General features: G+C 42.1%; 1 long non-coding RNA gene across 2 annotated transcripts; it reads left to right on the top strand.

The window, feature by feature from the left end:
• Positions 1–632: 632 nt before the first annotated feature.
• LOC129734504 (uncharacterized) lies at positions 633–8,011 on the top strand. Of its 2 annotated transcripts, none has more exons than XR_008730075.1 (3): positions 633–1,931; positions 5,004–7,885; positions 7,927–8,011. It is a non-coding gene; the product is annotated as an uncharacterized LOC129734504 (long non-coding RNA). The 2 variants fall into 2 exon arrangements; XR_008730074.1 differs by lacking the exon at positions 633–1,931 and adding an exon at positions 4,367–4,981 and having other exon boundaries at positions 5,567–7,885; positions 7,927–8,010.
• The last annotated feature ends 588 nt before the right edge of the window (positions 8,012–8,599 follow it).

Genomic DNA, 8,599 nt, shown 5'->3' with positions numbered 1-8,599 from the left:
GATATACTGAACCAAGCGAGTGCGGACTCTTAAGTACTGCGTTTCCCATCTCCCGCGAGGGACTGGGCCAGGAACAAGGGGAGCGAGTGAGTGTATGTTTGTGGATATTCCACAAGATGGGGGCGAAGGGCAGCAAGCCTTCGACTCCCATGGGAAGGGTACCCACTGTACCTAAGAATACCCCTCTGGCATATATCTTAGACAATTGGAGATATTTCCCTGGAACTCTAGGGAAAGATAAGCAGAAGATGATAGAATATTGTACTAAGATATGGGGAGGGAAGAAAATTTCTAAAAATGTCTTTTGGCCAGTCTATGGGTCAGAAGAAGATTGGGTAAGACAGCAATTAAACCTCTGGGTTAATAATAAAAAACCCCTTAACCCGGAGGAGAGTCGATATGCGCAAGTGTGGCTAGAAAGACCGGGAGCTAGACTTTACCCACTGAATGAAATGAAAACTAAACAAAAGAAAAAGCAGGAAGAGTTGGACGAAACCCTTCTAACCCCCCCTCCTTACATACCTCCTCCTGCTCCCGCAGAGGTCCCCAGAGCGCCCACTCCCCCACCAGAGTCGGAACAAGGGTCTCCCCCTCTTCCTAGACACATAACTAGAAGTCAGAAAGGGGCAGCTCAGATGTACCCCCTAAGGGAAATACCCATGGGGGGACCTCAACCTGTGATCGGATATATTTCCGTACCCCTAAACTCGGCTGACCTACGAGATTTTAAAAGAACCGAGATGGGAAACTTAATTGAGGACCCACTCGGAGTGGCAGAAAGATTAAATCAACTTTTGGGACCAAACCTTTATACTTGGGATGAGATGCAATCTATCCTTGGTCAATTATTTACTACCGAGGAAAGAGATATGATTAGACGAGCAGGAATGAGACTGTGGGATGCTCAGCATGCCCAGGGACCCCAGGCAGATATTAAATGGCCACTCCAAAGACCTAATTGGGATAATCAGGATCCAGTGCATAGAACTCATATGCAGGACCTGAGAACTATAGTAATTCAGGGGATTAGGGAAGCAGTACCCCGTGGCCAGAATATCAATAAAGCATTTAATGAAATGCAAAAGAAAGATGAAAGCCCTACTGAGTGGCTGGAACGACTGAGGAAAGCCCTTCAGCTGTACTCTGGGGTAAATCCAGACGACCCTTTAGGGCAAGCGCTCCTCAAAACTCAGTTTGTGGCAAAATCATGGGAAGATATCAGAAAGAAGATTGAAAAGTTAGAAGACTGGCAGAATAGAGGGTTGGATGAATTATTGAGGGAAGCTCAGAAAGTCTACGTAAGGCGGGAAGAAGAGAGCAGCAAGCGACAAGTAAAAATGATGGTAGCAGCAGTCAGAGAGGATCGCAAAGGGCGAACTGGTGAACACAGAACTGCTGGAACGAAACAAGGGAACGTAGTAGTAAAGAAGGAACAGAGATGTTGTTTTTACTGTGGAAAAAGGGGACGTATAAAGAAGAATTGCAGAGAAAGGATCAGGGATGAGGAAATATTGAAAACAGAATAGGAGGGTCAGGGGCTCTATATCTTAGGGGACCGGAGTCATCATGAGCCCTTGATAAAATTAAAAATAGGTCCCCATAAACAAGAGTTCACCTTTTTAGTAGACACTGGGGCTGAGAAATCAACTATTAAGCAAATACCTGAGGGATGTAAAGTTTCCCCTGAAAAAGTACAAGTAATTGGGGCAAAAGGAGAACCCTTTAAAGTAAGCAAAATCAAAAATGTGGTATTCGAAACTGAAAATAAATTTGGAATGGGTGAACTCTTGCTCGTCCCTGAAGCAGAATTTAATCTGTTAGGACGAGATTTAATTGTTGAATTGCAATTAGAAATTAAAGTAAAAAATCAAGAGCTAACAGTGTCTGCTTATCCTTTGACCGTGGATGATCAAAAACAAATTAACCCCGATGTCTGGTACTCTCCAGACACAATTAGTAGACTGGAAATCCCACCGATTAAAATCCAAATTTCCGAACCCCACATACCTGTGAGGGTAAGGCAATATCCCATATCCCTAGAAGGACGGAGGGGATTAAAACCAGAAATGGATCGATTGTTAGCACAAGGAATCTTAGAGCCTTGTATGTCACCCTTTAACACCCCCATTCTGCCTGTGAAGAAACCAAATGGGAAATATCGGCTCGTACATGATTTAAGGGAAATAAACAAAAGAACTATCACCCGGTTCCCTGTAGTAGCAAATCCATACACACTGCTAAGCAAGCTAGGACCCCATAACTCCTGGTATAGTGTGGCTGATTTAAAGGATGCCTTTTGGGCCTGCCCACTGGCAGAAGAATGCCGTGATTATTTTGCCTTTGAATGGGAAGACATAGAGACAGGCCGTAGACAGCAATTGAGATGGACCGTGCTCCCCCAAGGGTTCACTGAGTCCCCTAATCTGTTTGGACAGGCCCTGGAAGAGCTCTTAAAAGAATACCAAGTACAAACGGGAAACATGCTGTTACAGTATGTAGATGATCTGCTCATAGCAGGGAATAATAAGGAGGATGTAAGGAAAGAAAGCATTTGGCTCCTAAACTTTCTTGCACAAAAGGGACTACGGGTATCACAAGAAAAGTTACAATTTGTGGAGGAAAAAGTGAAATACTTGGGGCATTATTTGTTTAGCGGCGAGAAGATATTGGATCCAGAGCGCATTAAAGGAATTCTGGAATTACCTATGCCTGTCACTAAGAGGCAAATTCGGCAGGCATTAGGGCTATTTGGGTATTGTAGGCAATGGATAGAGAACTACAGCTTTAAAGTTAAATTCTTATATGAACAACTGTCTAAAGACAAAATGCCCAAGTGGACCCCTCAGGATCAAGAGCAGTTTGCCAGTCTCAAAAGGGAGCTAAGCCAAGCGCCGGTTTTAAGCCTCCCAGATTTAAAGCGGCCATTCCATTTATTTGTTAACATATATGAAGGAACGGCATTCGGAGTATTAACTCAGGAATGGGCCGGACAAAAGAAACCGGTGGCATACCTATCAAAGCTGTTGGACCCTGTGAGCAGGGGTTGGCCGAGTTGTTTACAAATCATTGTTGCTGCTGCCTTATTACTTGAGGAAACGAATCGCATTACCTTTAATGGAGAAGTTGTCTTATATGCGCCTCATAATATCAGGGGAGTGTTACAACAAAAAGCAGAAAAATGGCTTACAGATAGCCGATTATTAAAGTATGAGGGAATACTTATAGAATCCCCTAAACTATCTTTGAAAACTATTGGAGCAGTTAACCCCGCTGAATTTTTGTACCCAGGAGAAGGTAATGAACTATTGCACAATTGTTTTCAAACAATTGAACAGCAGACACGCCATTAGGCCAGACTTAGAAGAAGAAGAACTACAATGTGGAGAAGTATTATTTATAGATGGGTCATCACGAATAGTGGAAGGTAAACGATTGTCCGGATATGCCATCGTTAAGTTGGAAAAAGGAGAATTTAAGACAATAGAATCAGGCCCCCTGAGTGCCAGCTGGTCGGCTCAAGCCTGTGAGCTGTATGCATTGTGGAAAGCATTAGTGTCACTGAAGGGAAAGGATGGAACTATATATACAGACTCACGCTATGCGTTCGGAGTAGTGCACACTTTTGGGAAAATATGGGAAGAAAGAGGATTCGTTCACTCACAGGGAAAAGAACTGATACACCCGGAATTAATTCGGCGAGTTCTGGAGGCATCAAAAATGCCGAATAAAATAGCAGTTGTACATATAAAGGGACACCAGCGAGGTACAAGTTACCAAGTTAGGGGAAATAATGCAGCTGATACAGAAGCAAAACGAGTGGCAGGCAATTATAGTACGATTTTAACTATACAACAAATACCTGTTAGTAAAAATTTGAGTTTTGAGTCTGCAGAAAAGGAAAAACTAGAACAAATGGGAGCTAAGGAACAGGCTGGTAAGTACATATTGCCAGATGGGAGAGAAGTTTTGCCGAAGGGCATAGCACTTGAAATATTTTCAAAAATACATAGTAAAACACACTGGGGAACCCAGGCGTTAGTTGATCATTTCAATCAACAGTTTGCCTGTATAGGCGTATATAACATAGCAAAGACAGTCACGGCAGCCTGTGAGACCTGTCAAAAGGTTAATCGAAACAACATGAGACAAAAGCCTCTTGGAGGACGTTCCCCAGCATACAGACCTTTCTCACACATACAAGTGGATTTTACTGAACTACCCAGGGTAGGGCGTTACAAATATTTATTAGTAATGGTGGATCATTTAACACATTATGTTGAGGCTTTTCCTACCTCCAAGGCAACTGCTAACCAAGTTACTAAAGTGTAACTTGAAGACATTATACCTCGATATGGAGTACCTGAAGTAATCGACTCGGACAGAGGAACACACTTTGTGTCAAAAATTGTTAGAGATCTAACAGAAAGCTTGGGTATTAAGTGGGAATACCATACGCCATGGCATCCACAAAGTTTGGGAAAAGTTGAAAGGATGAATGGAGAAATCAAAACTATTTTGACTAAATTAATGATAGAAACCAAATTATCATGGATTAAGTGCCTACCCATGGCACTATTAATTCTCAGAACCAGACCCCGAGCAGATGTAGGAATATCAGCGTTTGAAATGGTGTATGGAATGTCCTATAGAATTGAAAGTCCACAAACAAATGTTTTAATTCGAGACCGTGTGATTAATGAATATGTTTCACAATTAGCAGAACATCGTAACAAGCTTTGGGAACATGGACTGATTGTACAACGACCACCGTTGGACTTAAAAATTCATAATCTTAAACCTGGGGACTGGGTATTGGTTAAAACGTGGAAAGAAGAAACCCTAAAACCCAATTGGGAGGGACCTTATCTTGTTCTGCTTACAACAGAAACGGCTGTCCGGACTGCTGAGCGTGGATGGACTCATGCCAGTCGCATTAAAGGCCCAGTGACGAGACCCCACTGGAAAGTAATCAGTACTCCAGGTGACACCAAGATAACATTGAGAAGATAAAGTTATGATAGAGATTTTATTTGATTATTTTGCCGCATTACCTTTTGGTATAAAGTGTGTATTATTGTTTACATTTGCTATAGTTATCTCGCTTTTTATCTATTATATATGGAAGTGTAAGAAGTGTAATTGCTAAACTTATGCAACCACACAATATCAAGTATAGAAGATATGCTGATGTAAATAATATATGCACTCTAGATATATGAATTAGATGTAATAATTTGAACTGCAATTATTATCCATTTGCTTGTTTTAAATGTAAGGTATGCCAGGATAAATGGTGGACACACTGTGAATTCGGATACCCTCCGACAGGAGTTTGCACACAGTGTTGGAAAATCCAAAAGAACTCTTACTGAGTGGAAATTAAAACAATTAGAGTCTAAACAAGAAATTATTCGAGAATCCCATGAGTGGTGGGAAATTTTTGCCAAAGGAATAAACCCTCAATATTATTGTTACCACTCCACCGAACCAGTCCCCTTTGTAGCTGAAATCTTGGCTATAAAGTGCAGAAGGGAAGTACTAACCGTGTCTTGCTTTGCCCCATTAGTTAAAGCTGCAAAGTGGGAAGCCTATGTAAACAGGCAGAAAGCCCGAAGCAGCTGTTCTCCTGAAGAATTCCCTTGCTGCCGAGAAGATGGTACACCCCGTGGCTCGAAGCAACCGAGTCGACGGGCAAGGCAGAGGAGGAACAAACTGTGGAGAACAGAACCAGAACAATGGGATGCAAAAGCAGCAATGGCCAAACTTCCCCAGGACTGGTAAAAATATACTTAAATTAGCAAAATTGACAGACACCCTTTTTCCTGGTATACCGTTAGTTTTGTTATTGATAATAACCCAAGCAAATGGAAACCCTCATGAACCTTTTAAATGGACCTTAATCAGGTGGGAAGGACAAGTAACCATTCAGACTCAAGTTACTCCAGGAGCCCCTAGTTTTCTCTGTGCGCTGTGTGATCTCATACCGGTAAAACCCTGCCTGAACAAACATGGATTTTATTTTTGCCCTAGTTCGAACCATGAGAAAGGATACTGTAATTACCCAGGACATTATTATTGTGCCTACTGGGGTTGTGAAACAGTAGCCTCAGACTGGGAGGTTGACCAAGACAAGTATTTATGGGTAGGGTGGGGTCCTTTCGGATGTGACCCACCGAAACATGGAACAAATGGAGGTTTTTTGAATGAGGGTACATGTGACAAAATCTACATTAATGTGACACACCCAGAAGATGCAGGTTGGTTGATAGGAAAAACATGGGGGGCTAGACTTTGGGAATCAGGAACCGATAGGGGAGGACATTTCCTTATCAAAAAGGAACCGATACCTCACGATCCTTTACCAGTAGGACCAAATCTGGTCCTGAATCCACCCACTTCATCTGAAGAAAAGGTTGCCCCCATAATTGTCGTAACCCCTTCTCCAGACTCCCTTTCGGAAAAAACTAATGACACTGTGACTGAATTCTCCTTATCCAGGGATCTAGAGTTGTCAGAATCCAATGACCCCTTATGGAATCTCATGCAAGCCTCTTATCGTGCCCTCAATGAAAGCAAACCAAATTTAACTGAGGAATGCTGGTTATGTTATAATGTTAGACCACCATATTTTGAGGCAATTGGAAAACCAGGAAGGATTCAATGGTCTAATGGTTCAAACCCACGAGAATGCCCATGGGATGACCAGAGGAACCATACGCAAGGAATTACTATTCAATTGGTAACAGGTCAAGGAAAATGTATAGGTACAGCGCCCGAAAAGTATCAGCCTTTGTGCAACCGAACAGTCACTAACACCAATATAGAGAAACACAAGAATCAAAATGACAAATGGGCTATCCCGACACCAGGAGCTAAATGGGTTTGTTCAGACATCGGAGTAACGCCTTGCCTATCCCTAAACGTGTTTAATCAATCTCAGTTTTGTGTACAGGTGATTATTGTTCCTCGTCTGATCTATCACACCTCTGAGGAGGTGTTACGCCACTTTGAAGGAGACCTGAATAGACAAAAACGAGAGCCAATTACAGTGGTAACCCTAGCTACACTGCTGATAGCGGGCGGAGTTGGAGCAGGTACAGGCATAGCCTCCCTAGTAAAAGGTCAGGAATTACAAAGTTTGCAGATGGCTGTAGATGAGGATTTAGCAAAAATAGAACAATCTATCCAAAATTTAGCCACTTCAGTAAAGTCTTTATCAGAAGTAGTGCTGCAAAATAGAAGAGGATTAGATCTATTGTCCTTAAAGGAGGGAGGGTTATGTGTAGCTCTCAATGAAGAATGTTGTTCTTTTGCTGACCATACGGGAGTAGTCCAGGACACCATGTCTGAACTCCGGAAAAGGTTAGATCAACGTAAGAAAGATTGTGAGGCGGGCAGGTCATGGTATGAAAACTGGTTTAATATCTCACCTTGGCTAACCACTTTGTTGTCTGCTTTAGCAGGACCACTTATTATGTTGATTCTGGGACTTATATTTGGGCCTTGTATATTACGCTATATTTTACACTTTATTAGAGAACGGTTTGACATAGCTAAATTGCTTATTTTAACTACGAGGTCTAGGGCAAAATATAAGAGTGTATCTATTAATGAGGATGAAGATTGTTGCGAATGCGTTATGCCACGTGAGAACTATGCCTATTGTAATTGTGAGGTATTACCTTGTGAGTGTTATGATAAATGTTGGGATCGTGGAAAAAGGTTTGTTCGCAGTGCCGAGAATGAAAGCAGCGTCTAATAAACAATAATAGGATAAAAAGAAAAAAGGGGGATTGTAAGAAACTATGGACTAGGGTATTGTTTATTAAGATTTATGTTAAGCCCAATGTAAAGATTAGGCAACAAAAGATAAGATAACCGCCAGGTGTCCAGGATGCCGCTTGTGCAAGATAAGATAACCGCCAGGTGTCCAGGAACCAACAGAAACAGGACAGACAACGCCATATAAGGACATATGAGTGAAGGGTCAACACCTCCACTACCTCATGAACACAAAAGTAAAAAAAGTATAAAAAGGGACTGTTTGAACTGCTCAGGACGGCAGTTGGCGAAGCGCAGACTCCCCTGTCGTCCAGCGCTGTCTTTGCTCGTATTCTACTTGCTGTAATTAATAAAAAATTTAATTGGATTATGATCCATTGTGGTCTCAGTTTATAACATGAGTAAATAGAGTATTCTGTGCTGTCCTGTACACGCATGTGTGTACATGTATTCATAGCCAGTGAGTCGCGGCTCCTAAGCCTGATTTAAAAACTGAATGAGTTCATTATAATCCCCTCCCCCCCCCTCCCAAAAAAAAAAAAAAAAAAAGCTCTGAGGAATCAATCTAATCTGCTTTACTAAATGAACATGTGAAAGTGCTTACCAGGGATAAACCTGGGGACTCTACATATTTCTCTCTTTTTCCTCCAACAGAATGAAAACACCTTTGAGACAATAAAGGAGTTGGAAGAGGAGCCAGTGTGTCCCATTCAGTATTCTCTGTGTATCTGCATGCACCGCTTCCCCTGTTTGGTTTCTGATCGAGACGGGAAGGACAGGGAGGGTGTAAGGACATTGCAACTCTCAGAGAGAAGAT

The sequence above is a fragment of the Falco cherrug genome, chromosome W (assembly GCF_023634085.1).
Source record: "Falco cherrug isolate bFalChe1 chromosome W, bFalChe1.pri, whole genome shotgun sequence".
Classification (NCBI taxonomy): Eukaryota; Metazoa; Chordata; class Aves; order Falconiformes; family Falconidae; genus Falco; species Falco cherrug.
This window is presented reverse-complemented; position numbering and strand designations above follow the sequence as displayed.